Below are 15,731 nucleotides of genomic sequence, written 5' to 3'. Positions count from 1 at the left end.
TAAGACATGCCTGAACCTTGACTAGCTGATTTGTTTCATCTGGTTTCATTGATTCATTCATTCATTCATTCATTCATTTCATTGAGGGGCAGTCGTGGATCAGCGGTTAGGGTGTCGGACCCGTAACCGGTGGATCGCTGGTCCGATTCCCCGTACCGGTGTCCATGGCTGAGGTACCCTTGAGCAAGGTACCTAACCCCCACTGCTCCCCGGGCGCTGCACGCGGTCGCCCACTGCCCCGGGTTTGCTGTGTGTGTGTGCACGTCACTTGGGTGGGTTAAATGCAGAGAACAAATTTCGTTGGAGTGAGTTCCCTCCAATGACAAGATATGTCACTTTCCTTTCCTTGATAAGTACAATTGTGTGTCATCCGCATAACAATGAAAATGAATGAGTGTTTCCTAATAATATCACCAATGGGTAGCATATACGGGTTGAATAATATTGGTAATATTGATAATGTCTAATAGACATGTGCTAAGTAAAGGTAAAGCTTCTTTGAGTATGTTAGTAAGGATGGGGTCTGAGAGGCATGTGGTTGGCTTGGATGAATATACGAGTGAATATAGCTGATGGGGATCAATAGGTGAAAAGCAGTCAAGATGATTATCTGTTTCTATTGTTGGTTCTAAGACACTAGTGTTTGATGTTACATCAGTACCAGCTGAGGTCAGTAGGTGCTGAATTTTGTCTCTAATGTTTAAAATCTTGTCGTTAAAAAAGGTTATAAAGTCATTGCTGCTAAGGGTCACAGGGATACAAGGCTCGATAGCACTGTGGCTCTCTGTCAGCCTGGCTACAGTGCTGAAGAGAAACCTGAGATTATGCTTGTTATCCTCAATTCATTTCGAGTAATAGGCTGCTCTGGCAGTCCGTAGGGCCTTCCTATATAATCTAAGACTGTCTTGCCAGATTGAGCAAGATTCAATAAGTTTGGAGGAACGCCATTTCCTCTCAAGTTTTTGCACATTTTGCTTTAATTTGCAAACCTCTGTATTATACCAGGGTGCAAGTTTCTTTTGCTTTATGAGTTTCTTTTTTAGCGGAGCAACAGAGCCTAAAGTCATCCTTAATAAGCTTGCAGCACTGTCCACGAAATGATCGATTTGAGAGGGATTACTGTATTGTTCACTAGTATGGGGACATGATACTGAAGTTAATGACAATAGAACTGTTTCTTTAAATTTAGCCACAGCACTATCAGACAGGTATCTAGTGTAGGAGTTTATTCTTGGTGGTATGAAGTCAAATAGTATAAACTCAAAAGTTATTAAACAATGATCAGACAGAAGACGATTTTGTTCAAAGACTATTAAATGGTCTACCGTGTGGTGGTTGGATCTCCTTGTTTTGATTGGATGAGAATATCTAACAGGGAGATAGCTGGCAGCTAGCACCAAAATGAAGAAGTCCAAATGCTCTACCTTGGTTTTAGCAGAGCTGTTAGAACAACAGACATTTAATGAAATCCAAAATTCAGATGCATTACCATGCTTTGGAGCTGTTTGCATGGCAAGTAAGTCAGTAATTTCCTCACTCTGAAAACAATAGCATCAACTGGAACTCACTGCCTTAGTATAACTCACATTAATGTGTACTGAGAGAATAAAAGTTTTGTAAACACAATGAAAGTTTCTCTTCGTTTTGTTTATCTCATGGTAGGCAATAACAAAAAAAACAAAAAAAAACAAAACTGCTCTTGCACCACCTTTGCTTCAACATGGTGTTATCCTCATGTTTACAAGCCAATCAGTAACTAAAGATGTTTGCGTTGCCTCATGAATACAGTAAAATGTAGGATACAACAAACAGCATTACAGAATGTAAAATTAAAACAGAAAGGATAGGTTTCATTATCTTACCAACACTATACACCAAACCTGACCCAATGGCATCAATAAGCTATATTATATAAAAGAGTGTATGAATATAAAACTATATTACACAGAGACATTAAGTAACTATACACATCGAAAACTTGGAAAATAGGAAAATATCCTGTGGCGTATGAACACAACATTCCAGTGGGTCCTCTTCTTGCAGTTCCCTCTCCAGCTCCATGAGGACAAATTTCAAAATATAACATTTGGTTAAATTAATTAATTAATTAATTAATTAGTCTAACCACCACACACATCCATTTCTCAAATTCACCCAAGCACACCAAAAGAATTCTGTACTCTTGGTTTACTAAAATTGCATATAACCATGTTAGACGCTACTACTATTTATTATGGTTCAGGTATGTAGATCCTTGGATCCTCTAGCCAGAGCCATGAACATCTTGGTGTACCTGTGAACTGCTGCTTTTCCAGTTCACTGGAACAGGACAGGGTGTTGAAAGAAGAGCTGAAGTCAACGAAGAGCATCCAGAAGGAGTCAAATCTATCCAGGTGAGTCCGAGCAGAGTGGAATGCCGTGGAGATGGTGTCCTCTGTTGGGTAAACTGATGGGGGTCTAGTGTAGTGGGTAGACAGGATTTTAGGAGTGATTAAGCCAGTCTTTCAAAGCACTTTGCAATAATGTGGTTAATAATGTGCTTTCCGTGCACTCACCTTGCTGAGGGTGATGCAGACATCAGAGTGCAAAACTGAGAGAGGCAGGTGGACGATACATTTTGAAAATGACATCTGAATTTCCCTGATCAAAATGAGTGTAAAAGTGGTTCACCTTGTCAGTGAGGTGTAGTTGGATGGAGGCACAGCACTGGGTGACTTGAAGTTATTGATTGTCTGAATGACTCGCCTCATGTGCTGGGATTTAAAGAATTGAAGCAGTCTTCAGTCCTTCGTTTATAGATTTTTGGTCTGGGAAATTCCCCTTCTCGGATTGACCCTGGCTGAGCTGTGGACCTCTCAGTCACCAGACCTGAAGGCAGCATCTCTGGCTTTGAGCAGATGGCGAACCTCCCTGTTCATCCAGGATTAGTGACTGGGGAAAGTTTTTATCTGTTTTTGTGTTGTCACTCTGTCCACACACTTGGTGATGTAATCCAGGACAGAGATGGTGCATGAGTCTGTTTAAAGAACACATACTGTGATCTTGGGAAAGACCAGGTACATATAAATCCTGTGATTCTAATTTGATGTTACCATCGTATTAAGCCTACATGGAGGGGTGGGCATGATTTATTTTGCTAAATACTTACTTAATACTTATTTTGTCTTGTCTGATTTGACTTTTGTATGTCTAGTGTCTGTGTAAATGCAAAAGTGCAACCGAAGTAGGATGGACAGGAACACCAGTGGATGAGCTGGTAACACTAAACCAAAGGAATATCGATAGCATGAAATGCTAATGCTTGCTCAAGTGTCTTATTACACAGGTGGTGCGCCCAGAGGAGAACGCAGTCGCAGAGAAGCCTTCAGAGGGGGAAGGTGGAACCAAAGACATGTACAGAGAGATTATTCACACAATGACTGATGCAGCCCATCACACCCCTCAAGCAGAATGCCAACTACCCTCATCTATTGCTGCTGTTAAAAATGAAGCCCACACCAAATCTAATGACCATGTTTCACAAGGTAATGCTTCGACTTCTCCTAATGATGTGGCTCTCCTACAGGAGACTGCTGATGCAGAGGAGCATAAGGTGTGGCTATCCAATGGATGAAAATAATGTCCGGGTCCACATTGAGGACCACATCATGGTTCCCTGGTCTCTGTACCTGTGGCTAGCATGCATGTCGCATAGCTTGTCATGTGTGAATAAAACTGTGAATAATCTGCCAACAGCATGATCCTGGGAGAATGGCACAGACAACGATTTCAACCCATCCTCTGTAGACCTTTTGAAGCTTTGCAAATAGATTTCATTCACATGCCAAAATGTGATGGTTTTGAATATGTACTTTTATTTGTGGATATGTTTTCAAATCGGCCTGAGGCCTGGAAAGCTTACGAGGACCTTTAAAAGTCACATGATGAAAGGGTGGATTGACAAGCCACATTACGGCTGTAGGGGATGGGTGAGTCATTCACACCTGGACGCACAAGCCTAACGAGTCACAAAATGGCTCTGTGGGATAACAACCCATTCAACCCCTTTGCAGTCACATATTGGTTTGGCGGATATACCATCTAGCCAGTGCATTTAATACCTGGGACTCCCAACAAGTTAATCAGAACTGAAGAAGCCTTTTGCATTTGAGGTGGAATCTTTTTGCTTTAAACTGAAGTCCAGTTGCTCCAACTATGCAAATCCACACATGTATAAGATTGCCAATTCACTGCAGAACCCTATGCTGTGCTAATAGCAGCAGAGTTCTTTCATGGCTGTTTTAGTGTTAGCATCCAGTGGTACATAAACTGCAGCAGCAATGATGCATGTAAACTTTCATGGTAGGGTCTGCAATTAATCATCAAGCATTCCAGATCCACTGAGCAGTAAGTTTCAGCAATGGTAGAATCTGTGCACTGTGATTTGTTCACATAAATGCACAGACCACCACCTTTACTTTTACCTCTTGTTGCTGTGTCTCAGTCTGCTCTAAACTTAGTGCATTCCCCCAGTTCCACCACACTGTTTGGGACATCATTGCTTAGCTTGCTTCTTCTGTGAAGAACACGAGGCTGCAGTCCACAAGTCTGCAGAAAACAGTAAACACAGTTCTGTGTGGAGTATGTGAGACAACCATGAAGTGCAAGTAGAGCAGTTGTTGTAAACAGTATGAGGTATAAAGTGGCAATGTGCAATGTTATGTAGTGAAAGTCAGTCCAGCTTGTGAGAACTGAGGAGTTTTGAGGAAAGAAGCTGTTGCACAGTCTTGACGTAAGAGCCTGAACGCATCAGTACCTCTTGCCAGTCAGCAGAATACTGAACAGTTTGGGTGATGGGTGTGAGTGAGTCATCCACAATGCTGATGGCTTTGCTGGTGCAGTGTGTGGTGTAAATGTCCATAATGGATTGAAGAGAAACCCCAGACCTGCTGCAGGTCCTTCTGATCCTCTGCGGTGCAATTACCATACCAGGTAGTGATGCATCTGCACAGGTGGTCACCCAGTGGTCACCCTGTGAAATGTGGTGAGCATGGGGCAAAGAAGATGAGCTTTCTTGACATTGGAGTTTGCATTGCCTCACAGTCATGAGTCAGTAGAGTGAACAGCAGAGGGCTGAGCACACAACCATGTGTGCTCCAGTGCTTGGTGTGGTGTTGCTGGAAATGTTGCTGCCGGTCTGGATTATCTGAGGTCTCTCAGTAAGAAGTCCAAGATCCAGTTGCAGAATAGAATAGAATCAGCTTTATTGGCAGTATATATATTTTTACATACACACCCTGAATTTTTCCTCTGCATTTAGCCCATCCTTAGCTGAACACACATGCAACACCCAGCAAATTACATGCAGTGAAACACACAGGAGCAGTGGGCTGCCACTGTCAGGCACCCGGGGAGCAAATTAGGGGTTAAGTGCCTTGCTCAATGGCACATCAGCTCGGGTGGGGGAATCAAACCGGCAACCCTCTGATCACAAGCCGCTTCTCCAACCTCCCAAAAAATCTGCTCCCAAAAAATCAGGGGAGAGCGCAAATGCCGTCCCCCACTACCAGAACTTATGCAGTTGAGATTCACACATTTGGGGGATTCGCAGGGGTCACCACAACCAGAGTGCAATGGCTGAGCCTTGCCCTGAGTGAACCACCTTTTTCGCATCAAGCGCCCAGGGAGCATATTGGGGGGGTTAAGTGCCTTGCTCAAGAGCACATCAGCCGGCTAATGGAGGAGGGGAGCATTTTTCGCATTAATCACTCCACCACACCCAAATTTTTCCTGCCCATCCGGTGGGGGAATCGAACCGGTGACCCTCCGATCACAAACTGCTTCTCCAACCAAGGCCACGACTGAGTTGCACATAAAGGTCAGAAATTTGTATGGCTGTCTCTCACTGTTGAAATGTTCCTTCACAAATCTTAACCGCACATACACAAAGATATCTACAGCTTCAAAATATTTCACACAAGTGCAAGTTATATCTCTGTTCACAAAATGTTTTTACTCGTGAACCAAGAATTTCTGCAGCTTCAAATTTTAAATGCATGCAGTTTTTTTTACTTGCACAGAAAAGGTATTATGAAATTATTTGTGAACATCATTTTATAAACTTGCCATCTTAATTGGCTCCATATTTAACAATGTGCTGCTAACTAGTGCATGGCCACCACAGGTGGTGTGTTTTAAATAGTATCCATGTCAACTCGTGCACTGAGTTCGTTGCAGTTTCTTCACCCAGACAACCAAGGATACCTCTTATACTCTTCCACAGTGACTGGATTTATGTATCTAAAGAAAAGTCACGCCTGTCTCAATTGGAGGACCTACTGTTAGCTAACTGTCTAGCCTTGAAATGTTACTCATCATGAGGACACCTTAAAGTTCTAATGCAATTATTCAAGTTGAGCAATTCAAAACAATATATAAATAATTCAAATTCAGTTACTAGCAGCCCATAAAATATAGTATTGAAATAAATACAGAGTTGGTTTGGAGCAAACATCTAGAGAAAGTTCAACTTCTGACACCTGAACACTAGCGATTGCTGTTTGGGTTAGACTTCAAAAGTCACTGGGTTCATTTCGAAATAATTGCAAATATACATTCGATAAAATTGTATATCTTAATTTAAATTATATGTTTACAAAAGTCATGGCATGAATTCATTTCTACATTATACTGTTTTCATTCCTCTATCTCTTTTTTTCTTCCGTTGATTTATTGCAGGGTGAGTAGGTCAGTCACAGTAGCAATTTATTGGTCATTAGTTGGAATGTTGGCAGGTTTCACACTTAATCCTGGGTGACCCTCTCTCTACCTCTACCTCCCTAAAAGTTAAATACAGGATTTCGTCTGATAGGAAAATTCATCTCTAGCTGCTTTATTTCAACAATTTTTTTTTGATCAGATAAATTAAAATAACTAAAATGTTTCAGTTTCAGTGGCAAGTGTGTACATTGCCTGTTTGTTCAGTTGATTTAAATTGCTGTCAAAAAATATAATGAAAAAGTACAAAGCATTGCTGAAATAGAACACTGTGAAAGAACTCTTTAGAGAGTATTATCCTTAGAGAAGCCTGACACACACAATCCTGAAAACCAAGTTTATCACTGAGGACATTTATTGATCAGAATATTAATAATGAATATATTTTACCCTTTATTTATAAGCTGTTTGACCAACATCTATGATTATGTACAATAACAACATGCACTCCAAATCTCTGCTTGTTTTCTCTACCTACTCAGCATACAGAGCATTCATTTGAGAACAACAGATGGTTCCTGTTTGCGGATCTCAGGCAGACAGAAAGCCAGGTATAACCCCGTGTAACGCTGAAATACTTGCTAGAGGCAAACAGTGCTAGACTTAACTCACCGCTTGAAAACAACACCACTGCTGGTAATTCACTCTTTCTCATGCTTTAATTTAAAATAAAAGGGGGATATGATCATTCCATAGGTCTGTGAAACCCATCCAGCACACCTGACCAGGAAACGAGATTGTTGTAAGAAGATACAAATTATGCAACAAGACTGGTAACAAGCAACACCCCTTTAGAACACACACACATACACACATCGTGCTGTAAATCATGAGACCACCCAGGTCCAGGCAGACCACCAGACCGACCAGTTGACTGTGGCATGTTTTTGATCACCGGGTCTGGGAACACATATAAAACCTGGTAAAACGTGAACACACATATGCATAGCTATAACACTGTCACATACACAGCTACACACAGAAACACACATGGACAATAATGGAGCACTGTGTTTTATGTTTTATGTCCAGCTGTGTGTGTGTGAGTGGCTAACACCATTAGGGTTGTGTGTGACATGATAAGAACTAATGGCCTGACTAGTGCCACATACAGTAGGGGAGTTGATGTGTGTATTGGAATTAATATGGGAGGCACCAGAAACATGTCCAGGAATAATTAATTAGAATTCAGATGGTACTAAATGCTGTGTGAGATATTTTTGTACTGATGCTGCCACTGAAACAGCACTTTGATGGATGGGAAATCAGATAAAAGTCTTTCTTTCCTTCTTCTTTCTTCTTTCTTCTTAAGTAAGTCTATTCATTAGGCACCATCGTAATCCTCATGGTCAGGTTGTTTGGTTTGTGACTACAAAAACAAGTTTAAAGTTCTTTAAATCTGGAGTCACTTCTATCAAACCATTTTTTTTTTCAATTTTGGATCACTGGTATTACTGTTAATGCACTGTTTACCTCCAATTATCTGCTTTCCTTCTTAGGCCACTCTGTAAAGTGCCTTTACTCTTCACCTATTCATGGTGATGCCTTAATTTTGAAAGCTGAAACATGATGACCGCTTCAGATAGTGAAAGGGTTTGCTTCTTTTACTCCCAACTACTTGGAGCAGGTCACTGCTTTCAGGTTTGAGTTTTAGGAGCAAACTGTATGATCATGTTTTGCTATTCCAGCATTACACTATGCTGGAAATGCCCCGAGATGCGCCTTTGTTACAGATGTGTCAGCTAACACAGTCACCAACATCTACTGGATGGGTGAAGTAGTGAAAAATATAACCCAGATGAGCTGCTCAAAAGAGAGTGGTTTCAGTTGTAACACTTGGAATGGGTGGATCCCCACTATATTTGGTAACTTAAATCTGACAGCTTGATGAATTGATTACCTATTCAACAAAAAAGGTTTGATGTACCCATGTGACAATTTCCTGGACTTTGTGGACATTTTTTGGAAAAAAACTTTTTGAGTGAGTCAGACTAAGTGACTGAGTCAGGCTCAAAAAGGCAATAAGGTGCACTGTTATTAGGGTGTGGGTTATGCCTGCAGAGCCTTCTTATGTCTTAAATTGATTAACCAGGAAACTCTGTATTATCCACTTCATATTTGAGTTCTGCTGGGGAAAAATGGGCAAAAAGGCACAGAGATAGAGCTTTTAATTTGGAAAAGAGCACTAGGAGAGTACTTCTCCTACACCTGTGACAGAAGCATCAGTTAATCAATAAACTGACGAGAAGGATCAGGTTGGACCAGACCATTGGACCATTGGGAGTGTTTTTTTCTAGCTTACAATATACACAAGAATCTGCTACCTTACCAGCACACTATACTACAGAGCTTTTTTTTTTGTTGTTCGTTTGTTTGTTTTTTTGCTCAGGGTGTGACTCCTGAACAATCCGCATTTGAAAAGTTCACTATTGTGATATGGTTATGTTGTGCAGGAAAGCAGGTTTGGTTATTAGCAGATTAATTAATTGTGGAGCACCACCCCGTTGCCAGTGACCAGTAACCAAACTGGAAAAGCAGTCTCCCCGCTGGCCTGGACAGTCTGCAGTTTGCCTACAGGGAGAACCGTTCTACGGAGGATGCCGTCTCGCTAGCACTTCACACGGCCCTGACTCACCTGCAGCAATCACCTAACACCTATGTTAGGATGCTATTTGTGGACTTCAGCTTGGCCTTCAACACCGTCCCCCCGGATATGCTGACCCTGAAGCTCCACAACCTGGATTTGTCAGCTTCACTCTACTCCTGGATCAGGGATTTCCCCAACAATAGGCCCCAGGTGGTGAGGATAGGGGAGTCTACATCTGCCCCACTGATCCTCAACACTGGCACGCCGCAGGGTTGTGTGCTCAGCCCTGCCTTATTCACCCTCTACACACACGATTGCTCTGCTATCCACCCCACAAACATGGTCGTTAAGTTTGTGGACAACACCACTGTGGTGGGTCTCATATCTAACAATGATGAGACCCACTACAGAGATGAGGTCCAGAACTTGACACAGTGGTGTTCCAGGAACAACCTCATCCTAAACATCAGCAAGACCAAGGAGGTCATAGTGGATTACAGGAGGTCCAGTAAGACTGAGACTGATCACGCTCCCGTCTGTATACTTGGGGAGGCGGTTGAGCGGGTGGACAGCATTAAGTTCCTGGGCATCCACATCTCCTCTGACATCTCCTGGTCAGTGAACACCTCACACCTGGTGAAAAAGACCCAACAACGGCTCTTCTTTCTCAGGAAGTTGAAAAGTTGAAGTTGACTGGACTGTCTTCTCAGCTGCTAGTGAACTTTTATTGGGCCACAATTGAAAGCATCCTGTGCCTCAGTGTGACTGTGTGGTATGGCAGTTGCACAGCACAGGACAGGAAGGACTTAGCCCGGGTGGTGAGGACAGCACAGGGGATTGTGGGCTGCAGTCAAGTCAAGTCAAGTCAAGTCAAGTCAAGTCAAGTCAACTTTATTTGTATAGCCCATTTTTACAAGCAGTTTGTCTCAAAGGGCTTAAGTATTAAGGTCTACCAGATCTGGACTCAGTTTACACTGCCCGGGTCCAGAAGAAGGCAAGACGCATTGCCACAGATCCCACCCACCCGGGCAACAAACTGTTTGTACCGCTTCCATCAGGAAAGTGGTACAGGAACATTAAAACCAGCACCAATAGACTCAGGGACAGCTTCTTCCCCAGAGCTGTAAAAGCAATAACCCCCCTGCAATGAAACACTCACATCCCACCCCCCTACAGGACTTCACACATACAACCTCCCCCGTCTAGCCACATACACACACACACAGCATACCATAGACTGGCACTAAGTGCACTGTATTTACCTTACTTGTATTTTGTGTTTTATATTTTTATATTTTTCTTAAGTGTGCATTTGTAATTTCCTGCTGCTATTCATAAGTGTGCTTTTAAGCCGAGAATCTGTACAAAATTTCGTTATGCTTGCATAATGACAATAAAGACTCTTGATTCTTGATGTCTGAAAGCCATTTTCCATTTACCTCCTTTTCTTATTATGACCTGATATTCCTGATATTCAGCTTGGAGAACACTGTGATAACATGGAGAGGTGGAGATTTGAGTCAGAGGGTAATAAATACAGGGAAATGAGGAGTGTTTTTTCTTGGAGACAGATTTTGTACATTAAGATCGTTTTAATGTTGTATAGTGTTGTTTCTTTCAAATAAATGTATTATTTATTATTGTTATTATTATAACAACAATAATGGTGGACTTGAGGAGGACCAGTGACCCAGGGTGAGGGTATTGACAGGAGTTAATAAGAGAGAGCATATCTCAACAGTTTTAGCCTCACTCCATTGGGTTCCTGTAGGATATAGGATAAACTTCAAATTCCTTCGATTGACTTATAAAGTTCTCAATAACAAAGCTCCATCCTATCTCATTGTTTCTTATTGCCCCAGTAGAACACTTTGCTCCCAGAATGCAGGTCTGCTAGTGGTTCCCAGTGTCTCTAAAAACAGACAGGGAGGTAGAGCTTTCAGCTACTGAGCTCCACTACTGTGCAACCAACTTTCTCCATGGGTCAGAGAGGCAGACACTCTCTCCACTTCCAGTCTGGCCTTGGTGTCTTGTACTCTTTCTGTGTCTTTACAGATTTCTCCAGAGCTCCATCCACCAGCACCAACCTCCACTTGCATCACCCTGTGCTTCTACCCTGCCTGCCGTCCCTGCTCACCAACCAACTTGCTGCTCCTGCTTTCACTGTTCACGACCCAGCTTGCCCACCAGGAGCTGCCTCCATCAGCTCTCCCCTGACTGAACATTCCCCATCTATCCCATATTTCATGTTATTAACTGCTTTCCTGCCTGCACAACATCCATTGCACATCTGCCCGTCCTGGGTGAGGGATCCCTCCCTTGTTGCTCACCCATTTTTTCCTAGTTAAAGGTTTTTCAGGGAGTTTTTCCTTAGTCGATGTGAGGATTTTGCTATGATGTTATGTAAAGCCCTTTGAGACAAACTGCTTGTAAAAATGAGCTATACAATTAAAGTTGTCTTGTCTTGACCCCTATCAACATCAAAGAGGCCACTGTGGAGGTGGTGGAAGAGTACAAGTACTTAGGGGTGTATTTGGATTACAAACTTGACTGGTGCAGAAAGGGTCAAAGCCACCTCTATTTTCTGAGGTGACTGAGGTCCTTAAACATCTGCAGGATGATGCTGAGGATGTTCTATGAGTCAGTGGTGTCCAGTGCCATCACATATGCTGTTGCCTGGTGGGGCAGCTGCCTGAGGGTGAGGGATACTAACAGACTTAATAGAATCATGAAGAAAGCCAGCCATGTTGTGGGAGAGGAACTGGACTCTCTGACAGTGGTGTCTGAGAGGAGGATGTTGTCCAAAATAAGAACTATACTGGACTTTCCCTCTCACCCTCTCCACAATGTGCTGATCAGCTACAGGAGCTCATTCAGTCAGAGACTCTTACTCCCACGGTGCACCACAGAGCAACACAGGAAATTATTCCCGTCTGTCACCATCTAACTATTAAACGCTGCACTATGGGGAAAAACTGCAAGTGCAATGTCTGTACAAAAAAGAATTTCCCCTCAGGACTTGAAGGGGCAATGGCAACCTCTGCTGGAGGCAGAGTAGACTGCATATTGTAAGAGAGTTACTGTACATATCATTATTGTTATTATTATTAGTTCTTGTGCTCTGTTATTATTGCTGATGCAGCACTCCCGGATACTGAGGCTGAGTTGTCTGTCTGAATTTCTGATAGGCCACAGCAATATTCACTTTCAGCAAAATCTGTACCTCTAAGGCTACAACAGTTACAACATATGAACCACCTATGTTAAGTAGGGATAGAGAAAGCAATGTCCAAGGGCATGAAGTAATTCTTGAATATCTTGTGCCATGCAAAAGAATTGTTCCCTGCTGCTTTGTTTGCAGGTACTGCTAAGTGTTAGGTCGTGCTGGAAGAGTCATCTGCTTGTACCTGTCCATCTGGCCTGGGTCTTCAGAAAGGCATAAAGCTCACACTTCTGAGTGCTTAAGTCTCTCACCTGGGCCTGCTGCATCTACCTCAGCCTTCTTTCTGTGTTTGGTTTGCCGCACCAATTTACATGTTTGATGCAATATTTCCACTCATCCACACATTTCTAACATGACTTAATTCCTCTCCTACTTAGATACTGAGTCAGTTACTTGTATATGTCAATGTGTGTAAATAAATAACTTTTTAAATTCTACATTCTGTTTGTGTCCCCCCTTTTTATTGCAAGCCTTGAGTCAGGTGGTAAAAAATGGGGGCTTGTCTGGGATATCCTTTTAGTATGATGTTCTCTGTAGGAATAGTTATACCTGGGAAAATGGTAAATACAACATTTTTTAAAGTAGATTTTCAAATAGATTTTGGTTTGCACTGTATAGTATGTCCTCCAAGGATTTTTGTCTATTAAGGTTAAATGTTAAACCAAGTTTCTCTGTGACTATGTAACTAGTGAGTCCGTTGGACCCCTCATACCTGACAAATGATGAGGTTCACAATGCCCTGCCCCTTCCCTCTGAAAAACAGAAATTAGACCCTTAATCATAGACATGAATTGTGTCAACCAACTTGGTGCACTCAATAATGCATTGCATTGTTGCAAACTGGTGCGGTACTTAGATATTCAGGAGTTCTTTGTGACTGTAGATGTGTTTGGTATGACACCATGTTCTTAAACATGCTATAAACACAAACAGAACAAGATTAACACACCTCATCAGAGAGTTGAGAGCCGCTGCATGTGCCATCTTAAATGCTTGACGATCAGAACATAACCTCACCCTGTTAGAATGTCCCTGTAGTTCAAAAGCAGACTGTCTCCCCAAGAACTGTGAGGAGGTGAACTTGGGAGTTCAGTGAGGCCCTGTAGGACTCCTTTGAAACAACAGACTGTGATGTGCTCTGCAAACCACACGGGAACGATATCATCAACATTACAGAGTGCATTACAGTTTACATCAACTTCTATGAGGACACCACCATTCCAATCAAGACAGTATGGTGTTTTCCCAACAACAAGTCATGAATCACCAGTGACCTGAAGTGAATGAAGCAGATCACAGGCTACAACATCAAAAAATGTGAGCAAGGTGGCAACCCAAACAGTGCTAATGTGTGGACGCCACTGGACCTTCTTCTGGACCTTCCCGCACTGGACCAGTCTTTACACCCTCCCTGACACCCTGTAGAGCATGCTCTCACCCCCCCTCCTAGCTGTCTACTCCTGATCACAGCAACCCAACTCCAATCCCCAACACTACCATATACTGAACTGTACTGAAGTACTCTGCTACCCAGCTGTCTGGCACCCTGTAATATATCTTCAATCTGAGTCTGTTGCAGGAAAGGATACCAGTGCTTCTCAGCCCTTTTGGCTTAGATCAAGTGTAGTATCTGTTCTTATCAGTTTAATATCTGATACGTCCTCTGTAAGGGGACAGCATATTAAATGGATTTTTAGCACTGGGAGCTGAAAAAGGGGCTTGCTCCGTTCGCTCCACGCATCGACCCGGTGTTGCAGCGCTGCCGGGAACGTTTTCTTTTTTTTTTTTTTTTTTTGTGGGGCAGTTGTGGATCAGCAGTTAGGGTATCGGACCCGTAACCGGTGGGTCGCTGGTTCGATTCCCCGTACCGGTGTCCATGGCTGAGGTACCCTTGAGCAAGGTACCTAACCCCCACTGCTCCCCAGGCGCTGCACACGGTTGCCCACTGCCCCTGGTTTTTTGTGTGTGTGCACATCACTTGGGTGGGTTAAATGCAGAGCACGAATTTCATTGGAGTGAGTTCCCTCCAATGACAAAATATGTCACTTATACTTATATCTTGTTTAGTTCCAGTTCCAAGGAAAGCCACCCCATCTGTCCCCAATGACTTCAGACCTTCAGACCTCAGGTCACATATCATGAAGGTCTTGGGGATACTGGTTCTTGTGCATCCTGAACCACAGGTGAAACCTTGTCTAGATCCTCTCTAATTTGCCTACCAGACACATATGGGTGTAGACGTTGCTGTTGCATATCTGCTGCAGCAAATTAGACTTAGACTTAGACTTAAACTTCACTTTATTGATTCCTTTGGGGTGACTCCCTCAGGGAAACGGAATTTCCAGCAGCTTTTAAGTAAGGAAGCAGCACACAGGGCAGTTTGCAAACAACAACAAACAACAACTATTTGCAAACAGGTATAATATTAGCTATATATTCATCATTCATTCATATTCATACATTCACATTTCCTCTGACATCTCCTGGTCAGTGAACACTTCACAACTGGTGAAAAAGGCCCAATAACAGCTTTTCTTTCTCAGGAAGCTGAAGCGGACTGGACTTTCGATTGAAAGCATCCTGTGTCTCAGTGTGACTGTGTGGTATGGCAGTTGCACAGCACAGGACAGGAAGGACTTAGCCCGGGTGGTGAGGACAGCACAGGGGATTGTGGGCAGAAGTCTACCAGATCTGGACTCAGTTTACACTGCCCGAGTCCAGAAAAAGGCAAGACGCATTGCCACAGATCCCACCCACCCGGGCAACAAACTGTTTGTACTGCTTCCATCAGGAAAGCGATACAGGAACATTAAAACCAGCACAAACAGACTCAGGGACAGCTTCTTCCCCAGAGCTCTAAAAGCAATAACCCCCCTGCAGTGAAACACTCACATCCCACCCCCCTACAGGACTTCGCACATCACACTTCACACACACCCTCCCCCCTCTAGCCACATACACACACGTTCTCACACACACAATCAAACACTCACAGCATACCACAGACTGGCACTATGTGCACTTTATTTACTTTACTTTGTGTTTTATATTTTTATATTTTTCTTAAGAGTTCATTTTTAATTTTTCTGCTGCTATTTATATGTGCCGAGAATCTGTACAAAATTTTGTTATGCTTGCATAATGACAATAAAGACTCTTGAATCT

The 15,731-nt window shown here is 42.8% G+C and overlaps 2 non-coding genes across 2 annotated transcripts; one reads left to right on the top strand and one right to left on the bottom strand.

The window, feature by feature from the left end:
* Positions 1 to 5,514: 5,514 nt before the first annotated feature.
* Positions 5,515 to 5,670, bottom strand: LOC124053947. The gene has a single exon (XR_006842274.1). It is a non-coding gene; the product is annotated as a U1 spliceosomal RNA (small nuclear RNA).
* An 8,486-nt stretch (positions 5,671 to 14,156) lies between these two features.
* Positions 14,157 to 14,348, top strand: LOC124053872. The gene has a single exon (XR_006842249.1). It is a non-coding gene; the product is annotated as a U2 spliceosomal RNA (small nuclear RNA).
* Positions 14,349 to 15,731: the final 1,383 nt, after the last annotated feature.

Source organism: Scatophagus argus, chromosome 2, assembly GCF_020382885.2.
Source record: "Scatophagus argus isolate fScaArg1 chromosome 2, fScaArg1.pri, whole genome shotgun sequence".
Lineage (NCBI taxonomy): Eukaryota > Metazoa > Chordata > Actinopteri > Scatophagidae > Scatophagus > Scatophagus argus.
Note: the sequence above shows the minus strand (reverse complement) of the source record. Positions and strands in the feature narration are given on the sequence as shown.